The sequence below is a fragment of the Amphiura filiformis genome, chromosome 2 (assembly GCF_039555335.1).
Source record: "Amphiura filiformis chromosome 2, Afil_fr2py, whole genome shotgun sequence".
Taxonomy (NCBI): Eukaryota; Metazoa; Echinodermata; class Ophiuroidea; order Amphilepidida; family Amphiuridae; genus Amphiura; species Amphiura filiformis.
Genome location: NC_092629.1, coordinates 92675085 through 92694817, shown reverse-complemented (window position 1 = coordinate 92694817; position 19733 = coordinate 92675085). Strand labels below are relative to the sequence as shown.

The following is a 19733-nucleotide window of genomic DNA, read 5'->3' as shown; positions in this document are numbered from 1 at the left end:
ATATCAGCAGTAGATGTTAACATTGATACACTACCTGATATCAGCAGTAGATGCTAGCATTGATAAAATATCTGATATCAGCAGTAGATGCGAGCATTGATAAACTATCTGATATCAGCAGTAGATGTGAGCATTGATAAACTATCTGATATCAGCAGTAGATGTGAGCATTGATAGAATATCTGATATCAGCAGTAGATGCGAGCATTGATAAACTATCTGATATCAGCAGTAGATGTGAGCATTGATAAACTATCTGATATCAGCAGTAGATGTGAGCATTGATAAACTATCTGATATCAGCAGTAGATGCGAGCATTGATAAACTATCTGATATCAGCAGTAGATGTGAGCATTGATAAACTATCTGATATCAGCAGTAGATGTGAGCATTGATAAACTATCTGATATCAGCAGTAGATGCGAGCATTGATAAACTACCTGATATCAGCAGTAGATGTGAGCAATGATAAACTATCTGATATCAGCAGTAGATGCGAACATTGATAAACTATCTGATATCAGCAGTAGATGCGATCATTGATAAACTATCTGATATCAGCAGTAGATGCGAGCATTGATAAACTATCTGATATCAGCAGTAGATGTGAGCATTGATAAACTATCTGATATCAGCAGTAGATGTGAGCATTGATAAACTATCTGATATCAGCAGTAGATGCGAGCATTGATAAACTATCTGATATCAGCAGTAGATGTGAGCATTGATAAACTATCTGATATCAGCAGTAGATGTTAGCATCGATAAACTATCTGATATCAGCAGTAGATGCGAGCATTGATAAACTACCTGATATCAGCAGTAGATGTGAGCATTGATAAACTATCTGATATCAGCAGTAGATGTGAGCATTGATAGAATATCTGATATCAGCAGTAGATGCGAGCATTGATAAACTATCTGATATCAGCAGTAGATGTGAGCATTGATAAACTACCTGATATCAGCCATTGATACACTACCTGATATCAGCAGTAGATGCTAGCATTGATAAAATATCTGATATCAGCAGTAGATGCGAGCATTGATAAACTATCTGATATCAGCAGTAGATGTGAGCATTGATAAACTATCTGATATCAGCAGTAGATGTGAGCATTGATAGAATATCTGATATCAGCAGTAGATGCGAGCATTGATAAACTATCTGATATCAGCAGTAGATGTGAGCCATTGATAAACTATCTGATATCAGCAGTAGATGTGAGCATTGATAAACTATCTGATATCAGCAGTAGATGCGAGCATTGATAAACTATCTGATATCAGCAGTAGATGTGAGCATTGATAAACTATCTGATATCAGCAGTAGATGTGAGCATTGATAAACTATCTGATATCAGCAGTAGATGCGAGCATTGATAAACTACCTGATATCAGCAGTAGATGTGAGCATTGATAAACTATCTGATATCAGCAGTAGATGCGAACATTGATAAACTATCTGATATCAGCAGTAGATGCGATCATTGATAAACTATCTGATATCAGCAGTAGATGCGAGCATTGATAAACTATCTGATATCAGCAGTAGATGTGAGCATTGATAAACTATCTGATATCAGCAGTAGATGTGAGCATTGATAAACTATCTGATATCAGCAGTAGATGCGAGCATTGATAAACTATCTGATATCAGCAGTAGATGTGAGCATTGATAAACTATCTGATATCAGCAGTAGATGTTAGCATTGATAAACTATCTGATATCAGCAGTAGATGCGAGCATTGATAAACTACCTGATATCAGCAGTAGATGTGAGCATTGATAAACTATCTGATATCAGCAGTAGATGCGAACATTGATAAACTATCTGATATCAGCAGTAGATGTGAGCATTGATAAACTATCTGATATCAGCAGTAGATGCGAGCATTGATAAACTATCTGATATCAGCAGTAGATGCGAGCATTGATGAACTATCTGTTATCAGCAGTAGATGTGAACATTGATAAACTACCTGATATCAGCAGTATTATATATAGATGTGAGCATTGATAAACTACCTGATATCAGCAGTAGACGTTGAAATTTTTGCGATATAATACAATGTTGGAAGAAAAGCCGACCATAATTTGAACATTTTGACCTTTTGTATTGAGATACACATCCCCCACCCCCCCCCCACCCCCCAAAAAAAACACCTAAACGTTTTCGGTCTTTCGCCGCCCATGGTATGTGGTTAATAGCGTATCATACTAGCTACTGAAGATACTGAAGTATAGTCAAGTGTATTGAATAATATCAGTGACTATTTTGATAACAGGTTCAGACTTTATAAATGGTTAAGTATTCCAGCGTGCGGAAGGTCAAGTTATTAATTAATCAAATTACTTTTTATTAAACTCAAAACTTGCACAGTAATTTTTCACATTCTGTTTTTAAATTTGAAAAATATCAATACATCTCGTGACATTAAATTGCGTTATTCTTAAAACCAGCAAACTGCTTCCTATAACAGAACGAAGGCTTATACGGTAGCAAATACACTGCTGTACCAATAATATGATCAAAGTTCTTTTTTTTTTTAAACATTGTTGATATCCAGGCAACGCGAAATGATAAAATGGTTTGCACCGGGGGTTTGCTGTTCGATATTTCATCACATGCAATCACTATATATTGTCAGCCGATACGTGACATGTAAAGCCTAATGAGTTTGTCAATATAAGGCTAAAAAAATGTTATGTCTCAAACCTCATGGCACTTTCAAAAACAATGGGGGAAATGCGTATTGTTGTTGTTGCTGTTGTTGTTGTTGTTGTTGTTGTTGTTGTTGTTGTTGTTGTTTTAAACTTTTTAAAACTTATTTTGAATTTATATGTCAATTGTTAATGTTCAAAAAACACAGCATAAAATCCTGGTTCATTTACACAATTCAAGTAGTACAAAAAGTAAATTGTTTTATACCTAAACAAATTTTCTTCAAAAATATTCTCAGAATTTCATGATTTTACGGAAAAAACTTTTAAACATGAATTTGCCGTTTCAGCTGAATTGCACGCGCTAAGAAAAACGAACGCGGGCGGAGCTTTGAGACATATACCATGAGTTTGGCACAATTATAAAAGTGACGTGTTTTTGCCCCTCCCCCCTTTCCACATGATCATCTGAATACATCTATATGGAAACAGCCCATTGATTCGAAAAGGTTAGTGGTATAGACGAATCCATTTTGACGTATTCCTACACCTCAATGGCAGCCATAGCTGGGTCCCCCCTTAGGTATATCCCACCTAAAATGTGAAATGATGTGGCCTTGGCGGGGATATTAAACTGCATTCCATCACCCGTGTTACAAGTATAGACAAAAGAATGATGCAAGTTTAAAACTCAATACAGTTCAACATCGATTTTTAAGCGGATTTAATCCACCCAATTGAGCAGTAACAACACCAGTTTGGTGCAGACGGGACCCAGTAATGGCCAAATGAAATTTTTGACCATCACTTGGCTCGTTGGATTCGTCTATAGAACATTTTATGTTAGGTTTAGGTTTCGGGATAAGGTTATAATTAGGGTTAGCATTTGGGCTAAGGTTGGGGATAAGGTTTTGATGTGATCATTTATCAATTTTTCTTACAAAACATTATATAATTTCAAACATAGCTGTATTTGTATTTGACGTTACCATCGCCTTAGCATACAACACTGCCGATAGCATTCATCTTTCGCAGAATATGGGTATATAGTTTTATTTTATTTTTTTTTTTTTTTCATTTTTGTTAAACTAGTAGTGGTTTTATTTGCTGCTTTCACAATAATTCTACTATATGATCTGAGCTCTTAATAGGCCTAATGTAGATAATGTAGAAGAGTGAAAAACTCACTCTCCAAATTAGCAGAGTGAAAATCACTCCAAAATAGTGAAAACTCCTCCTAAAATAGTATAAAATAGTAAAAACCACACTTTATGGAAGATGGGACATTAGGCTACTCTACTCTTTTTCGAGTAATGTGAAAGGATGGTTCACTTTTTTGGAGTAATTTTACTCTTCTCACTCTTTTGGGGTGAGGTTTTCACTCTTTTACATTAAGAGAGTATAAATACACGTATAAAAAATGCGTGAGAAATTTGTTGGTTTTTACAGTTTATAAGAGGCAAGTCTATGACAAAACGAGATTGCTTGACAACGCAACAACGTATCGCACACCGTTTGAGACGAGTGCCACCGTTTGACCTACCAATTAAACTGTCAGAATTGGCTATTCTCTTTAAAATCCACACTACCCCTGTTGAAAATGTTGGTAATATCTTAGCACAGTAACCAACTCTATGTGAAACTTGCCCTCCCTCTGTGGAAGATTCATGATACATCTTTCTCAGAGGGTGTATGAAATTCAAATGGAACTGCCTAATGTGCTCATTCCATTTAAAATGTATACGCCCTCTGTGAAATATATTTCCAAAATCTTATACAGGGGTAGTGTGGATTTTAAATGGAATAGCGCGATGCCATGAACACCTGACACACATTTCAGACTCAATTTGGTTCAAATTGACACCAAATTAATGGACAATTTTCACATTGATGTTTACATATGACTGATGGGCTATTAAGTGCGACACATGTTGCTAGGTATTATTTCAACCTGCTGGAGCATGCGGGGGAATTCTCATGTGATTCTAGCATGATACAAAGTATCTTTTTAGATTCAAGGTTTGGAAAAAATCACGAAGTTATACCTTTAATCAATTTTAAGGGGTTGTTTGGAATGACAGGTGAGTCAGGGGTCAAAAACAAAATTTTTACCTTTTTGACCTCAGCACATGTGTATGTATGATCTGCCATACAAAAATTAAAAAAACAATACCTCAAAGTATCATTTTTAATGTTTTTTGTCATAATCACGCTTTTCTACAAATTTCATCTGTTTGTACCGGCGGCCTGTCTGTTGCCAGGTAGGCCTACATGACAGCATAGACACACGTTACAACCTTGAATAATAATACAGAATTGTGACGTTATATTCTTCTTAACCTATCTTAGAACTGCCTATTATTTCAATTGTTATACTGTTCTGGTTGGTTTATTGCATATACTGTATAGAAATTATGCAATATGACGTCGAGCATGACAGAGTCATCTTCATTCAAATAAAATTCAGGTACCCGTAAGGTACCACGGAGCAATTCGCACGATAATACAATAAAACAGATGAAAGGTATGAATGGTTGTGGAATCGAATTGCAGACCTGTCCCTCTGTCACCTTAGAACTGCATCTCGTAGGCAATGGTAGGTAATAAACCAACCGGAACGGTATAACAATTGAAATAACAGCATGTCTTGGTCTCAATTCAAGATGTGCAATTTGGACACACCTACTCGTTGGCTGATTTATACTTCAACAGTTCCTCAAAGCTATATCAGAAAAGCCACTATCTCATTGTTCATTGGCCCGCAGTATGCGCTCGCCCCGTGGCAATCAACTTTAGAATTGATGGGTATATGTGCCTACAAGCGTCGCGAAGTAGGCGCATATCAATACAAAACGTTGGGTTTTTTTTTTAAAAAAAAAAGGGTCATTATGTACAATCAAAATGAAAAAGGGGTCATTGGGTATAATATTTTGAAAACTGAAGGTGCCTGGTCATCGGGCATAGTCGGCTTCAAAAGAGGGGGCATATATTGACAGGCACATACCGTCACCTCTAAAGTTGATGCCCCCCCCCGGGTGCTCGCATTATATTTTGTTCATGGCTCGGCTTTTAAAACTCCCACACGTCACAATAAGGCTATTGAAAAGTGTATAGAATAGCTAATGATAGACCGGTCCCTGCGATTAGTCGCGGACCCGAGCGACAATATAGTAAACACATCGAGTTTATAACACAAGTGACAGAAGTCGTGAATTATGGAGGGTTTCATTGAACTTCTACCAGCAAAATATGGAATAATACTAACACAAGACACCAATCGAGATGATGATACCAGCCATAATGGAAGGCTTGTATTTGACCTTCTTATGAATCCAATTTCGTGGCGAGAAGTTAAAAAGGTAATGTATATTTCAAGAAATTTGGGTTCAAAAATTCCGTATCAGCTCGTATCATCAATTCCGTAAATATGGCGTATAGAGGCACAACTTGACAATAAACTGAACTATTTAAACGTAAAGGACGCACTGGATACACATAAATTTGTGTTTCCTTGCTGGCGGAATAGTTGCAAAACTCTTTTTGTCAAAAAGTTGGACAATTTATGAATTATGATTGGCAAAATAGCGAAAGGAAATAGACTTTTCCAACCATGTAAAACTACACTGGGTTGTTGACATGGTCGACATACATTAAGGCATATGCATGTTCCTAAAATAGGAGGTAAGTACTATAATTAATTGTTTAAAGTGCTCAACATACCAGCAAAAGGTCATAGGGTCATCAGAGTACAGGGACTTTGTGAAATACTGGGTACAAAAAAAAAGTGCGTGAGCCGATATGCAACATCAAATATAAAAGCCGATTTACATAATTTCCCATGACCTTACAGAAGTGATCGTGCTCAAATATAAAACTATAGAGTTTGGTCCTTGATATGCACCATCAATTGTGTACTTGTGATCAATATTGCTAGGCAAACAATCACAGCAAACATGCCAAAATCCTCCCATTTCTCCTCCATTTACACACATATAAACCCATCCCTTAAAGTGGCATCTCGTGATGAGTAGTGTGTGAAGCCCACGGGATGCTGGTCACTATGATGCAAGATTTGTATTCTTTTTGTGCTCTTAGCTAAGTTTTGACCATTCTCGTATTGGTTTGCCCATCCACCTTGAAAGTTGCATCCCCCCCCCCTTCTGGAAAAGTTCTGTGCTACTGATTGTTCACAGCAGGGAAGTGAGTGATTCACGTGATTGAGATTAAAGGTTGCTTTCAAATATTGTAGGCCTATTACTTTTCATTCTATGTGTTTTACAGGCACCTCAAGTACGGTGGCCGAGTGGTTAAGGCGTTGGACTTAAGTTCCAATGGACGTATGTCCGCATGGGTTCGAACCCCATCCGTACTAGTTTTTTTTTAATCTAAATCAATTATTATTGAAAAATAACAATATTTTGCAAAATTAATGTTCATTCTACAAATCATATCGAAAACTTGCTTGATTTATTGTTGTTAATGAGTTATGTACGTTTTACAAAAGTGTTGTTGTTTCAGCCCTCTTTGCAACATAACTCAAGAACCACAGGACCTACAAAAGTATATATCTGTGATATTTGACTTCTTCTACACACTTGCTATGAAATGATAAATGCAATTTTTGCCAAAGCTCACTACCATTCGCAAGATGATGTGAACTACCAATTCGCAATAGTTTAAAATAGTTGCTAACCTTAAGGGCTCTGGTATGAGCGTTTAGAGCAGTATTTTTGTGGGACATGAGAGCACGTCAGACATATCGAATTGTATTCTGAATACAAAGGATATCCTTCTGATATCAAATAATTTTGATATTTTGAAATTCGCGGCGATATAATACAAATTTTATGGCAAATTGATTTATTTTTATTTTTAAAAGTCCTCGGAGTAAACTTTATAAATCTAATGATATACGTAAAGTGTATCTAGCTGGGATGAAAAGCCGACGATCAATTGAAAATTTTAACATTTCGTATTGATGGACCCCCCCCCCCCCAAAATGCTAGCATTAGGTCCATCAATGTGGTAAAAATCCTTTATATACCAGACATGGATACGGGTGCTGATATCAGGTAGTTCATCAATGCTCACAGCTAATGCTAATATCAGGCAGTTTATCAATGCTCATATTTACTGCTGATATCAGATAGTTTATCAATGCTCACATCTACTGCTGATATCAGGTAGTTTATCAATGCTCACAGCTAATGCTAATATCAGGTTGTTTATCAACGCTCACATCTAATGCTGATATCAGGTAGTTTATCAATGCCCACATCTACTGCTGATATAGTCCATCGATGCTCGCATCTACTACTGATATCAGGCAGTTCATCAATGCTCACATCTATGAACCAACAGTGTTTGTTAAAAAAGGAAGTTACAAAACATTTAAATAACTTTAATGTCGAATTATTGCCAGATTTGTGAAAACGTTACGGTAAAATTGCCCCCCCCCCTGCCTTCTCGCCCTGCAATATTCCTCCAATACTGGTTGTTTTTAGTTTAGTAAACAAAAGGAAATATTCTTTGACATGGACTTTTTTAAACTCCGTGATATAGGCCAACAAATGAGGCTAAAGATTGCTATGTAATACCTACTTTTAAATACTCGTATTCCCTGTCTTATAAATTATCTGGAGTACGGTGGCCGAGTGGTTAAGGCGTTGGACTTAAGTTCCAATGGACATATGTCCGCATGGGTTCGAACCCCATCCGTACTAGGTTTCTTTTCTTTTTCTTCTTCATTTAATGTAAACTCGTGTTAAATGTGACGTGGTACATGTATATCAAAAAATAGACACTCTTAGGCAACTTATCAATTTTAAGTGTTTGCATATCTTAAATATAGAGATATTTTGCTCCACAACGCCGTTTTCCCCACTGAAATCGCATATTCCTATTAATTAAGCGAAGATATGGAGTTCGTAAGTTTTGGTATTATAAAATTGGATATTGAGATATCGGCATTTAAAAATATTATTGACAATAAAAATGTCTCAAAAAATACAAGATGCTAGTTATATTCCGGTCTGAAACTATTATTTTGAATATTATCATCATAACAAATTTGCAACAAACCCAAATTGTGAAAAAAAAATACCCCCGGGGCAGATTGTTTGCTTTTTCTATTTCTCCATTTACGATCCTGCCCAAAGGTGTCTCCTTTTGATATACCACGTCACAAATGTTCTTCAACTGTTATTGCTTCTATGGTTACTATTGCAATTGCTTATAATGTTGATAAATCACACATTATACCGGTGATTGGTTATTTTAATATAGTTTGGTCACGTGACGCAGAGATCAGCGTAAAAATACAATATATCCTCCTTTTTAATTTTATATAATCATCAGAAAAGTCCCTGCCATTTTACAAATTACGCATAGGTTGAAGTCTACTTTTTTGCATGCAAGCGAAATTCCGCCAAAGATATGCTAGCATTAGGTCACACAATGTGGGGGCAATCCTTCAAAAACCATACACAGATTACTTTATAAAAAAATATCGATGCTCACATCGACTACTAGTATCAGCTCGTATATCTACTGTGATATCAGGTAGTTTATCAATGCACACATCTACTACTGATATCAAGTTGTTTATCAATGCCCACATCTACTGCTGATATCCGGTAGTTTACCAATGCACACATCTACTACTGATATCAGGTTGTTTATCAATGCCCACATCTACTGCTGATATCCGGTAGTTTATCAATGCCCACATCTACTGCTGATATCCGGTAGTTTACCAATGCACACATCTACTACTGATATCAGGTTGTTTATCAATGCCCACATCTACTGCTGATATCAGGTAGTTTACCAATGCCTACATCTACTACTGATATCAGGTTGTTTATCAATGCCCACATCTACTACTGATATCAGGTTGTTTATCAATACCCACATCTACTGCTGATATCAGGTTGTTTATCAATGCCCACATCTACTGCTGATATCCGGTAGTTTACCAATGCACACATTTACTACTGATATCAGGTTGTTTATCAATGCCCACATCTACTGCTGATATCCGGTAGTTTATCAATGCCCACATCTACTGCTGATATCCGGTAGTTTACCAATGCACACATCTACTACTGATATCAGGTTGTTTATCAATGCCCACATCTACTGCTGATATCAGGTAGTTTACCAATGCCTACATCTACTACTGATATCAGGTTGTTTATCAATGCCCACATCTACTACTGATATCAGGTTGTTTATCAATACCCACATCTACTGCTGATATCAGGTAGTTCATCAATGCCCGTATCTACTGCTGATATCAGGTAGTTTATCAATACCCACATCTACTGCTGATATCAGGTAGTTTATCAATGCCCATATCTACTGCTGATATCAAGTAGTTTATCAATACCCACATCTACTGCTGATATCAGGTAGTTCATCAATGCCCATATCTACTGCTGATATCAGGTAGTTTATCAATACCCACATCTACTGCTGATATCAGGTAGTTTATCAATGTCCATATCTACTGCTGATATCAGGTAGTTTATCAATACCCACATCTACTGCTGATATCAGGTAGTTTATCAATGCCCACATCTACTGCTGATATCAGGTAGTTTATCAATACCCACATCTACTGCTGATATCAGGTAGTTTATCAATACCCACATCTACTGCTGATATCAGGTAGTTTATGAATGCCCATATCTACTGCTGATATCAGGTAGTTCATCAATACCCACATCTACTGCTGATATCAGGTAGTTTATCAATGCCCATATCTACTGCTGATATCAGGTAGTTTATCAATACCCACATCTACTGCTGATATCAGGCAGTTCATCAATGCCCATATCTACTGCTGATATCAGGTAGTTTATCAATACCCACATCTACTGCTGATAACAGGTAGTTTACCAATGCACACATCTACTACTGATATCAGGTTGTTTATCAATGCCCACATCTACTGCTGATATCAGGTAGTTTACCAATGCCTACATCTACTACTGATATCAGGTTGTTTATCAATGCCCACATCTACTACTGATATCAGGTTGTTTATCAATACCCACATCTACTGCTGATATCAGGTAGTTCATCAATGCCCATATCTACTGCTGATATCAGGTAGTTTATCAATACCCACATCTACTGCTGATATCAGGTAGTTTATCAATGCCCATATCTACTGCTGATAGCAGGCAGATTATCAATGCCCACGTCTACTGCTGATATCAGGCAGTTTATCAATACCCACATCTACTGCTGATATCAGGTAGTTTATCAATGCCCATATCTACTGCTGATATCAGGTAGTTTATCAATGCCCACATCTACTGCTGGTATCAGGTAGTTTATCAATGCCCACATCAGCTCGCATCTACTGCTGATATCAGGTAGTTTATCAATGCTCACATCTACTGCTGATAGCAGGCAGTTTATCAATGCTCACATCTACTGCTGCTATCAGGTAGTTTATCAATGCCCATATCTACTGCTGATATTAGGTAGTTTATCAATACCCACATCTACTGCTGATATCAGGTAGTTTATCAATGCCCATATCTACTGCTGATATCAGGTAGTTTATCAATACCCACATCTACTGCTGATATCAGATAGTTCATAAATGCCCATATCTACTGCTGATATCAGGTAGTTTATCAATACCCACATCTACTGCTGGTATCAGGTGGTTTATCAATGCCCATATCTACTGCTGATAGCAGGCAGATTATCAATGCCCACGTCTACTGCTGATATCAGGCAGTTTATCAATACCCACATCTACTGCTGATATCAGGTAGTTTATCAATGCCCATATCTACTGCTGATATCAGGTAGTTTATCAATGCCCACATCTACTGCTGGTATCAGGTAGTTTATCAATGCCCACATCTACTGCTGATATCAGGTAGTTTATCAATGCCCATATCTACTGCTGATATCAGGTAGTTTATCAATGCCCACATCTACTGCTGGTATCAGGTAGTTTATCAATGCCCACATCAGCTCGCATCTACTGCTGATATCAGGTAGTTTATCAATGCTCACATCTACTGCTGATAGCAGGCAGTTTATCAATGCTCACATCTACTGCTGATATCAGGTAGTTTATCAATGCTCACATCTACTGCTGATATCAGGTAGTTTATCAATGCCCATATCTACTGCTGATATCAGGTAGTTTATCAATGCCCACATCTACTGCTGGTATCAGGTAGTTTATCAATGCCCACATCAGCTCGCATCTACTGCTGATATCAGGTAGTTTATCAATGCTCACATCTACTGCTGATAGCAGGCAGTTTATCAATGCTCACATCTACTGCTGCTATCAGGTAGTTTATTAATGCCCATATCTACTGCTGGTATCAGGTAGTTTATCAATGCTCACATCTACTGCTGATAGCAGGCAGTTTATCAATGCTCACATCTACTGCTGATATCAGGTAGTTTATCAATGCCCATATCTACTGCTGATATTAGGTAGTTTATCAATACCCACATCTACTGCTGATATCAGGTAGTTTATCAATGCCCATATCTACTGCTGATATCAGGTAGTTTATTAATACCCACATCTACTGCTGATATCAGATAGTTCATCAATGCCCATATCTACTGCTGATATCAGGTAGTTTATCAATACCCACATCTACTGCTGGTATCAGGTGGTTTATCAATGCCCATATCTACTGCTGATAGCAGGCAGATTATCAATGCCCACGTCTACTGCTAATATCAGGCAGTATATCAATACCCACATCTACTGCTGATATCAGGTAGTTTATCAATGCCCATATCTACTGCTGATATCAGGTAGTTTATCAATGCCCACATCTACTGCTGGTATCAGGTAGTTTATCAATGCCCACATCAGCTCGCATCTACTGCTGATATCAGGTAGTTTATCAATGCTCACATCTACTGCTGATAGCAGGCAGTTTATCAATGCTCACATCTACTGCTGATATCAGGTAGTTTATCAATGCTCACATCTACTGCTGATATCAGGTAGTTTATCAATGCCCACATCTACTGCTGGTATCAGGTAGTTTATCAACACTCACATCTACTTTTGGTATATCAATGCTCACATCTAATGCTGATATCAGGTAGTTTATCAATGCTCACATCTACTACTGATATCAGGTAGTTCATCAATACTCACATCTACTGCTGATATCAGGTAATTTATCCATGCCCACATCTACTGCTGATATCAGGTAGTTCATCAATACTCACATCTACTGCTGATATCAGGTAATTTATCCATGCCCACATCTACTACTGATATCAGGTTGTTTATCAATGCTCATATTTACTGCTGATATCAGGTAGTTTATCAATGCCCACATCTACGGCTGATATCAGGTAGTTTATCAATACTCACATCTACTGCTGATATCAGGTAGTTTATCAATACCCACATCTACTGCTGATATCAGGTAGTTTATCAATGCTAACATCTACTGCTGATATCAGGTAGTTTATCAATACTCACATCTACTGCTGATATCTGGTAGTTTATCAATGCTCACATCTACTGCTGATATCAGGTAGTTTACCAATACCCACATCTACTGCTAATATCAGGTAGTTTATCAATGCTAACATCTACTGCTGATATCAGGTAGTTTATCAATGCTAACATCTACTGCTGATATCAGATAGTTTATCAATGCCCACATCTACTGCTGATATCAGGTAGTTTACCAATGTCCACATCTACTACTGATATCAGTTTGTTTATCAATGCTCACATCTACTGCTGATATCAGGTAGTTTATCAATACTCACATCTACTGCTGATATCAGGTAGTTTACCAATACCCACATCTACTGCTGATATCAGGTAGTTTATCAATACCCACATCTACTGTTGATATCAGGTAGTTTATCAATACCCACATCTACTGCTGATATCAGGTAGTTCATCAATGCCCATATCTACTGCTGATATCAGGTAGTTTATCAATGCCCATATCTACTGCTGATAGCAGGCAGATTATCAATGCCCACGTCTACTGCTGATATCAGGCAGTTTATCAATACCCACATCTACTGCTGATATCAGGTAGTTTATCAATGCCCATATCTACTGCTGATATCAGGTAGTTTATCAATGCCCACATCTACTGCTGGTATCAGGTAGTTTATCAATGCCCACATCAGCTCGCATCTACTGCTGATATCAGGTAGTTTATCAACACTCACATCTACTTTTGGTATATCAATGCTCACATCTAATGCTGATATCAGGTAGTTTATCAATGCTCACATCTACTACTGATATCAGGTAGTTCATCAATGCCCATATCTACTGCTGATAGCAGGCAGATTATCAATGCCCACGTCTCGCATCTACTGCTGATATCAGGTAGTTTATCAATGCCCATATCTACTGCTGATATCAGGTAGTTTATCAATGCCCACATCTACTGCTGGTATCAGGTAGTTTATCAATGCCCACATCAGCTCGCATCTACTGCTGATATCAGGTAGTTTATCAACACTCACATCTACTTTTGGTATATCAATGCTCACATCTACTGCTGATATCAGGTAGTTTATCAATGCTCACATCTACTGCTGATAGCAGGCAGTTTATCAATGCTCACATCTACTGCTGATATCAGGTAGTTTATCAATGCTCACATCTACTGCTGATATCAGGTAGTTTATCAATGCCCACATCTACTGCTGGTATCAGGTAGTTTATCAACACTCACATCTACTTTTGGTATATCAATGCTCACATCTAAGGCTGATATCAGGTAGTTTATCAATGCTCACATCTACTACTGATATCAGGTAGTTCATCAATACTCACATCTACTGCTGATATCAGGTAATTTATCCATGCCCACATCTACTGCTGATATCCGGTAGTTTATCAATGCTCACATCTACTGCTGATATCAGGCAGTTTATCAACACTCACTACTTCTGATAGTAAGCAGTTTATCAATGCCCATATGCATGTACTGATGATATCAGGTAGTTTATCAATGCCCACATCTACTGCTGATTTTAGGTATTTATCAATGTCCATATCTACTGATATCAGATAGTTTATCAATGCCCACATCTATACACACACCTTTTCCTAATATCAGGTACAGTTTTTCAAATGCCTATGCATCTTAGAGCTGACGTCAGCATGACGACGGACGAGTCACTGAGGCACGTCAGTTAGATATGGAGTCAATTCCATTGACACTCACTGTTTACTTATTTAACCCTCACCACGCGGGTGTCGACTGCAGACGACAAGTTTCAAATTTTCTTTAAAAATTTAAAATGTCAGAATTGTACTTTTTCATGAAAATATGGAATCGGAATGAAAATGCATCGAAACGAGTACAAAGAGTTAGCCCTTTATTGATTCAGTGGTTTTTGATATATAGTTCTTGATATTTTGAGAAACTATTTCAACTTTTTATGTTGCATAATGGCCAGCACGGAATTCTTACATCGTGCGAGATGCGAGAGAGGTTCATTTAAACCAACGTCTTCATCTAACCGTCTACATTTGCTTTGGATGGATATACCCGGTTATGTATAGCCTACTCAGCATGGTTGAATTAACACTCTTAATTTTTATCATGAGCTACGCACATATCGAACTCTTCACTTGTCGCTTAAGTTGATTCAGATTCAGATGCTTTCACGGCGATGGTCTACCAATGAAGGTTCGTGATCATCTAGCCCGCTGCTTCAGGTCGGACCAATTGTTGTTATTCACAAGTTTTCTGCCAGCATTTTAACGAGTCCAGCATTTTCTGATGTTTTTTTTTTTTGCATAATCATTCAAGTTTGGTTATTAAGTGTTTTGACTTGCAGTAGTGTAGTGACGTGAAGTAGTATTTAACAAAGTCAAAACACTTAATAATTGATGGATGCAATCACATTATAATTATGGTGTCATTCGAATGTTGTATATATCGCTCCTGCAAAATAGTTTGGGGACAATGTAATATATTGACATTATTAACTATATTAACATTGAATGACTCGCATAGCAGCATTTGCACCGTATTTTTATGTGACATGAGAGCACATCAGACATATCGAATTGCATTCTGAATACAAGGGATGTCCTTCTGATATCAAATAATTTTGATTTTTTTTTTTACATTCGCGATATCGTACAAATTTTAGGTCTTTTGGGGAAAAATGTGTATCTTCAACACGAAAGGTCAAATTTTTTAAACGATCGTCAGCTTGTCCTCCCAGCTACATACACTTTAAGTACATTAGATTAATTAAGTTTACTTCGAGGACTGTTAAATATCAAAATGAATTTTAAAAAAATATCAAATTTTGATAATTTACCTTAAAATTTGTATTATGTCGTGAATTTCGAAAAATCAAAATTATTTTATATCAGAAGGACATTCCTCGTATCCAGAATGCAATTTGATATGTTTGATGTGCTCTTATGTCCCATACTGTGCAAACGTTGCTCTCCGAGCCCTTAACATGTAGCATTGGTTACATGAATGGATTGAATAATACTGTTATTTTATATGAACGGATATTTAAATCATCTTGCCGAAGAAAAGGTAACATTAAATTGCTGCAACTCAGCGACACAACGATGTGCAAATTTGTGGTCATTTTAGTAACGTTTATCAATCTTCTACCGTATTGTGTATCGATTGATAACCACGAGGATGGTAACGAAGGTAACGTAAATGCAACAGAGTTTTATGGTAAACCATCAGAAGATGACCAGGGTGATAATGGTGTTCCACAGGGATCGAAAAGTGGTCCTCAAAACGGTACTCTTCGTGAGAGTCCGACATCTTATCCTTCGGATCCGGGTAAGTCAGGCAGATTTTTGTCTTTTACATGAATATTTTGTGATGCTAGCATCCTCCTTTTATGACATTTTTCGGTAGATATGCATGAAAAAAGTTATTCCCAAAATTTCAGTTGATTCCGATTTTGCGTTTCGAGCATGAGTATGTGTATTACACTGCTCCACAGGCCAATGTGTTGTTATTTCGTTCTGGTTAATCAGAACGTGATTCAAATTTGACGATATTTGTGCTAAACGGAATTTTTGTACATACCCAGCAAACACAAAATGTTTTCGACATCATTCGCAAAAGGTTAGAAAAGGTTGTCAGAAAACGTTTAAATGTCGGGTTATATAAAGGGTATAGAACGTGTTCATAACATTCAAAAACAATTTTTTGATAACTTACTGCAAAATTAATATTCTAACAAAATGTTATTTAAGTTTGACAAAATATTTGGCAAAAAATGTTTGCAACAAATATTTCACAATTTTGAAAACATTTTAAAAATATTTTTGTAGTGTGTTTTCATACAAAACGTTTTAAAAACGTTTGCAACCGTTGATATATGAAAATGTTAATGTTAGTTATTAACATACGAACGTGTTAAAAGCATGCTTTTAACACTATCTTGTGTTAATAATGACATGAATTTCTTCATATTTTCACGCGTTTGGTGTTAATAAAGTAACACTCCCTATACCTTCATTGTATAAGCAATTATAGTGTGATCAGCTCGTAATCGGCGGGAATTGTTAGGCTTTTACCACTACGCCGAAAAATAGGACCTTGTTAAGAGTGTTTAAGCTGACTTACCCGCGTCTATATTTTATGTGTTAAGAAAGTAGATAAAGTATAGGACTTAATAAATAATTCATGATGCTTCTAGCGAGACATCACAAGACAATTCTCGATATAAAATATATTGGTATCAATCCGCGATGTTATAAGGCCCACCGATTACGAGCTGATCAAAGTATAACGTGTTCAAGTGTTTATTAAGTGTTGCTCTGCTGGTTGCTGTTCAACTAAAAAAACATCTCCAAAACGCATTGAATCTGGGTTGGTAGGGCGCTTAGAATAAGACTTGTTTCGAGCTAATTGGAACAGTTTACATTAAAAGGCCGACCCTTTATAATTTGGAGTTATTTGGATCTTCTTGGGTGCATTTTAACATTTTAGCCCTGAAAAGTGAACATTTTTGTAAGGTGGATACACCACTCAACAACTGGCTAACTACCTTGTTCAACGTGTTCGTTTGTTTGTTTGTTCACACTAGATGTTGGCAACATTACGGGTACTACCCTATCACCTTATGAATCGTGGAAAAATATGACACAAACCCATTTCTGTATGCCATCGAAATACCGTGGTCATTGGTGGCCAAAAACAGCAGCAGGGGAAAGAGCGCATAGAAAATGTTTTCTGATTAAAGGTGAGTTCATCGGTTGGGCCATTCCACTTGAAATCTATCATCCTTGTGGAAGATTTAAGTAGCGGTATATTAAGACTAAGAGTCGGTCACATTTTCGTCCCCATTTTCCACATTTTCTTCCGATTTGTTTCGTCCCATTTTTATTCATTTTAATGACCCTTTTTACTCTTTGCCGTCCCCATCTTCAACTTATCCCTGAAAATTTTTGACTTAGGTATGTAGGGTTAATTATCTTTAATCCATATTTTGAAACCCATATGGGCCTACTCCTCCTATAGCTTTAGTTAGGCCTACATATCTTCTGCAACTGGAGTATTCAAAATGATGTTACTTTATCCACCCATGCATACTCCCTCAGTGGAGACCTTTTCTAAAACATCAGACATATCGAATTGCATTTAAAATACAAAGAATGTCATTCTGATGTCAAATAATTTTAGATTTTTTGAAATTCGCGATATAACAAATGCAGAAACACCGAAAAAAAATTAAGGTCTTGGGGGAGGGGGAATGCACATCTTTATTCAATATGAAAGGTCAAAAAAAAATTTTTATACGACGGGCGGCTTTTCATCCCAGCTACATACACTTTAAGTACAGAGCATAATATTTATATATTTATAATATTTAAAAAGTTTACTTCGAGGACTGTAAAATATCAAAAATATTGATTTTTAATTTGTCATGAAATTTGTATTATTTATATCGTGACTTTCAAAAAACTTGTTTGATATCAAAAGGACATTCCTCTTATTCAAATGCGCAAAGTATGGATCTACGATTAGCTTAAGTCGTTTGGGTGTGAAAACGCGAATTTTTTTATGAAGGATACATTATCCCCAGACACTGAAATGACGAAAACACTTACACCAAAATTTGGGCCTCTGGTCAGCCATTCAGAAAGAACGCATAATTTATTCAAGCAATGTTTTAGAAAATTCCCTGGAATCAGCCAAATAATAATGATTTCTGGACAACTTTTTCGAACGGAGTAAATACCCGACCGAGCCTCCCAACAATTACTGGGAAGCTTGTTGCGCCTATAACCCAAGAGTTCCCCTTAACACACTGGGAACTATTTTGCTAGGCACTCATCTAGCGATCAACTCCTTATCGAGGAGGAAAAGCTCCATATACCAATGGACAAATATTTCGCTAGGCAATCCTCTACACGATCATCTCCTCGGAGGAGGAAATAAAAAGCTCCATAATACCAATGGAGAGAATATAAAATGCCGCGGACTTACATGAATTCGCTAGGCAGTCATCTAGCGCGTCAAAAGAAATTAAATGGCTGATACCTTTCTCATTTTCCTATTATATTCATATTCAGATTACATAGTGGACATCGGTAAATATACCCATGCCAAATACCCAGTAGGTAGATACCTCCGGATATATTTTAGAAAAATGATCCAAAAACTGCCACAAGGACTACTTGTTAACATCCGTACCCTGTACCATGGAATAAGCTATTTCTGATCCCCTCATTTCCTTTGCTAGTAAATACCGCAAGATCCACACTTATGATTATTTGAAGAGCCTCTGAATTTTACGGTTGAGGCCTCTTCACCACAGTGGACCATTAACCCGATTTGAACATGTTGAAGGAGTTAATTGCAAAACCCGTTATTTTTCGTTGCCAACGCCAAGCAAACACAGTGCCATGCTCTGCACATTTATGATTTTTTTTTCTTTTTCGAATACATAACTAGGATACCATGTCTAACACAAAAGGCAGCCTTTAACAGAAATTAACGCGATAACCAGCCGGCTGCGCAACCTCATAAAAACTTGAACCCAATATTTCATTTTTTATTTATACTTTGATGA

The 19733-nt window shown here is 37.0% G+C and overlaps 2 non-coding genes across 2 annotated transcripts; both read left to right on the top strand.

The window, feature by feature from the left end:
- The first annotated feature begins 6955 nt into the window (after positions 1–6955).
- Positions 6956–7038, top strand: Trnal-uaa (transfer RNA leucine (anticodon UAA)). The gene has a single exon. It is a non-coding gene; the product is annotated as a tRNA-Leu (tRNA).
- Positions 7039–8306: 1268 nt separating this feature from the next.
- Positions 8307–8389, top strand: Trnal-uaa (transfer RNA leucine (anticodon UAA)). Its single transcript has one exon. It is a non-coding gene; the product is annotated as a tRNA-Leu (tRNA).
- Positions 8390–19733: the final 11344 nt, after the last annotated feature.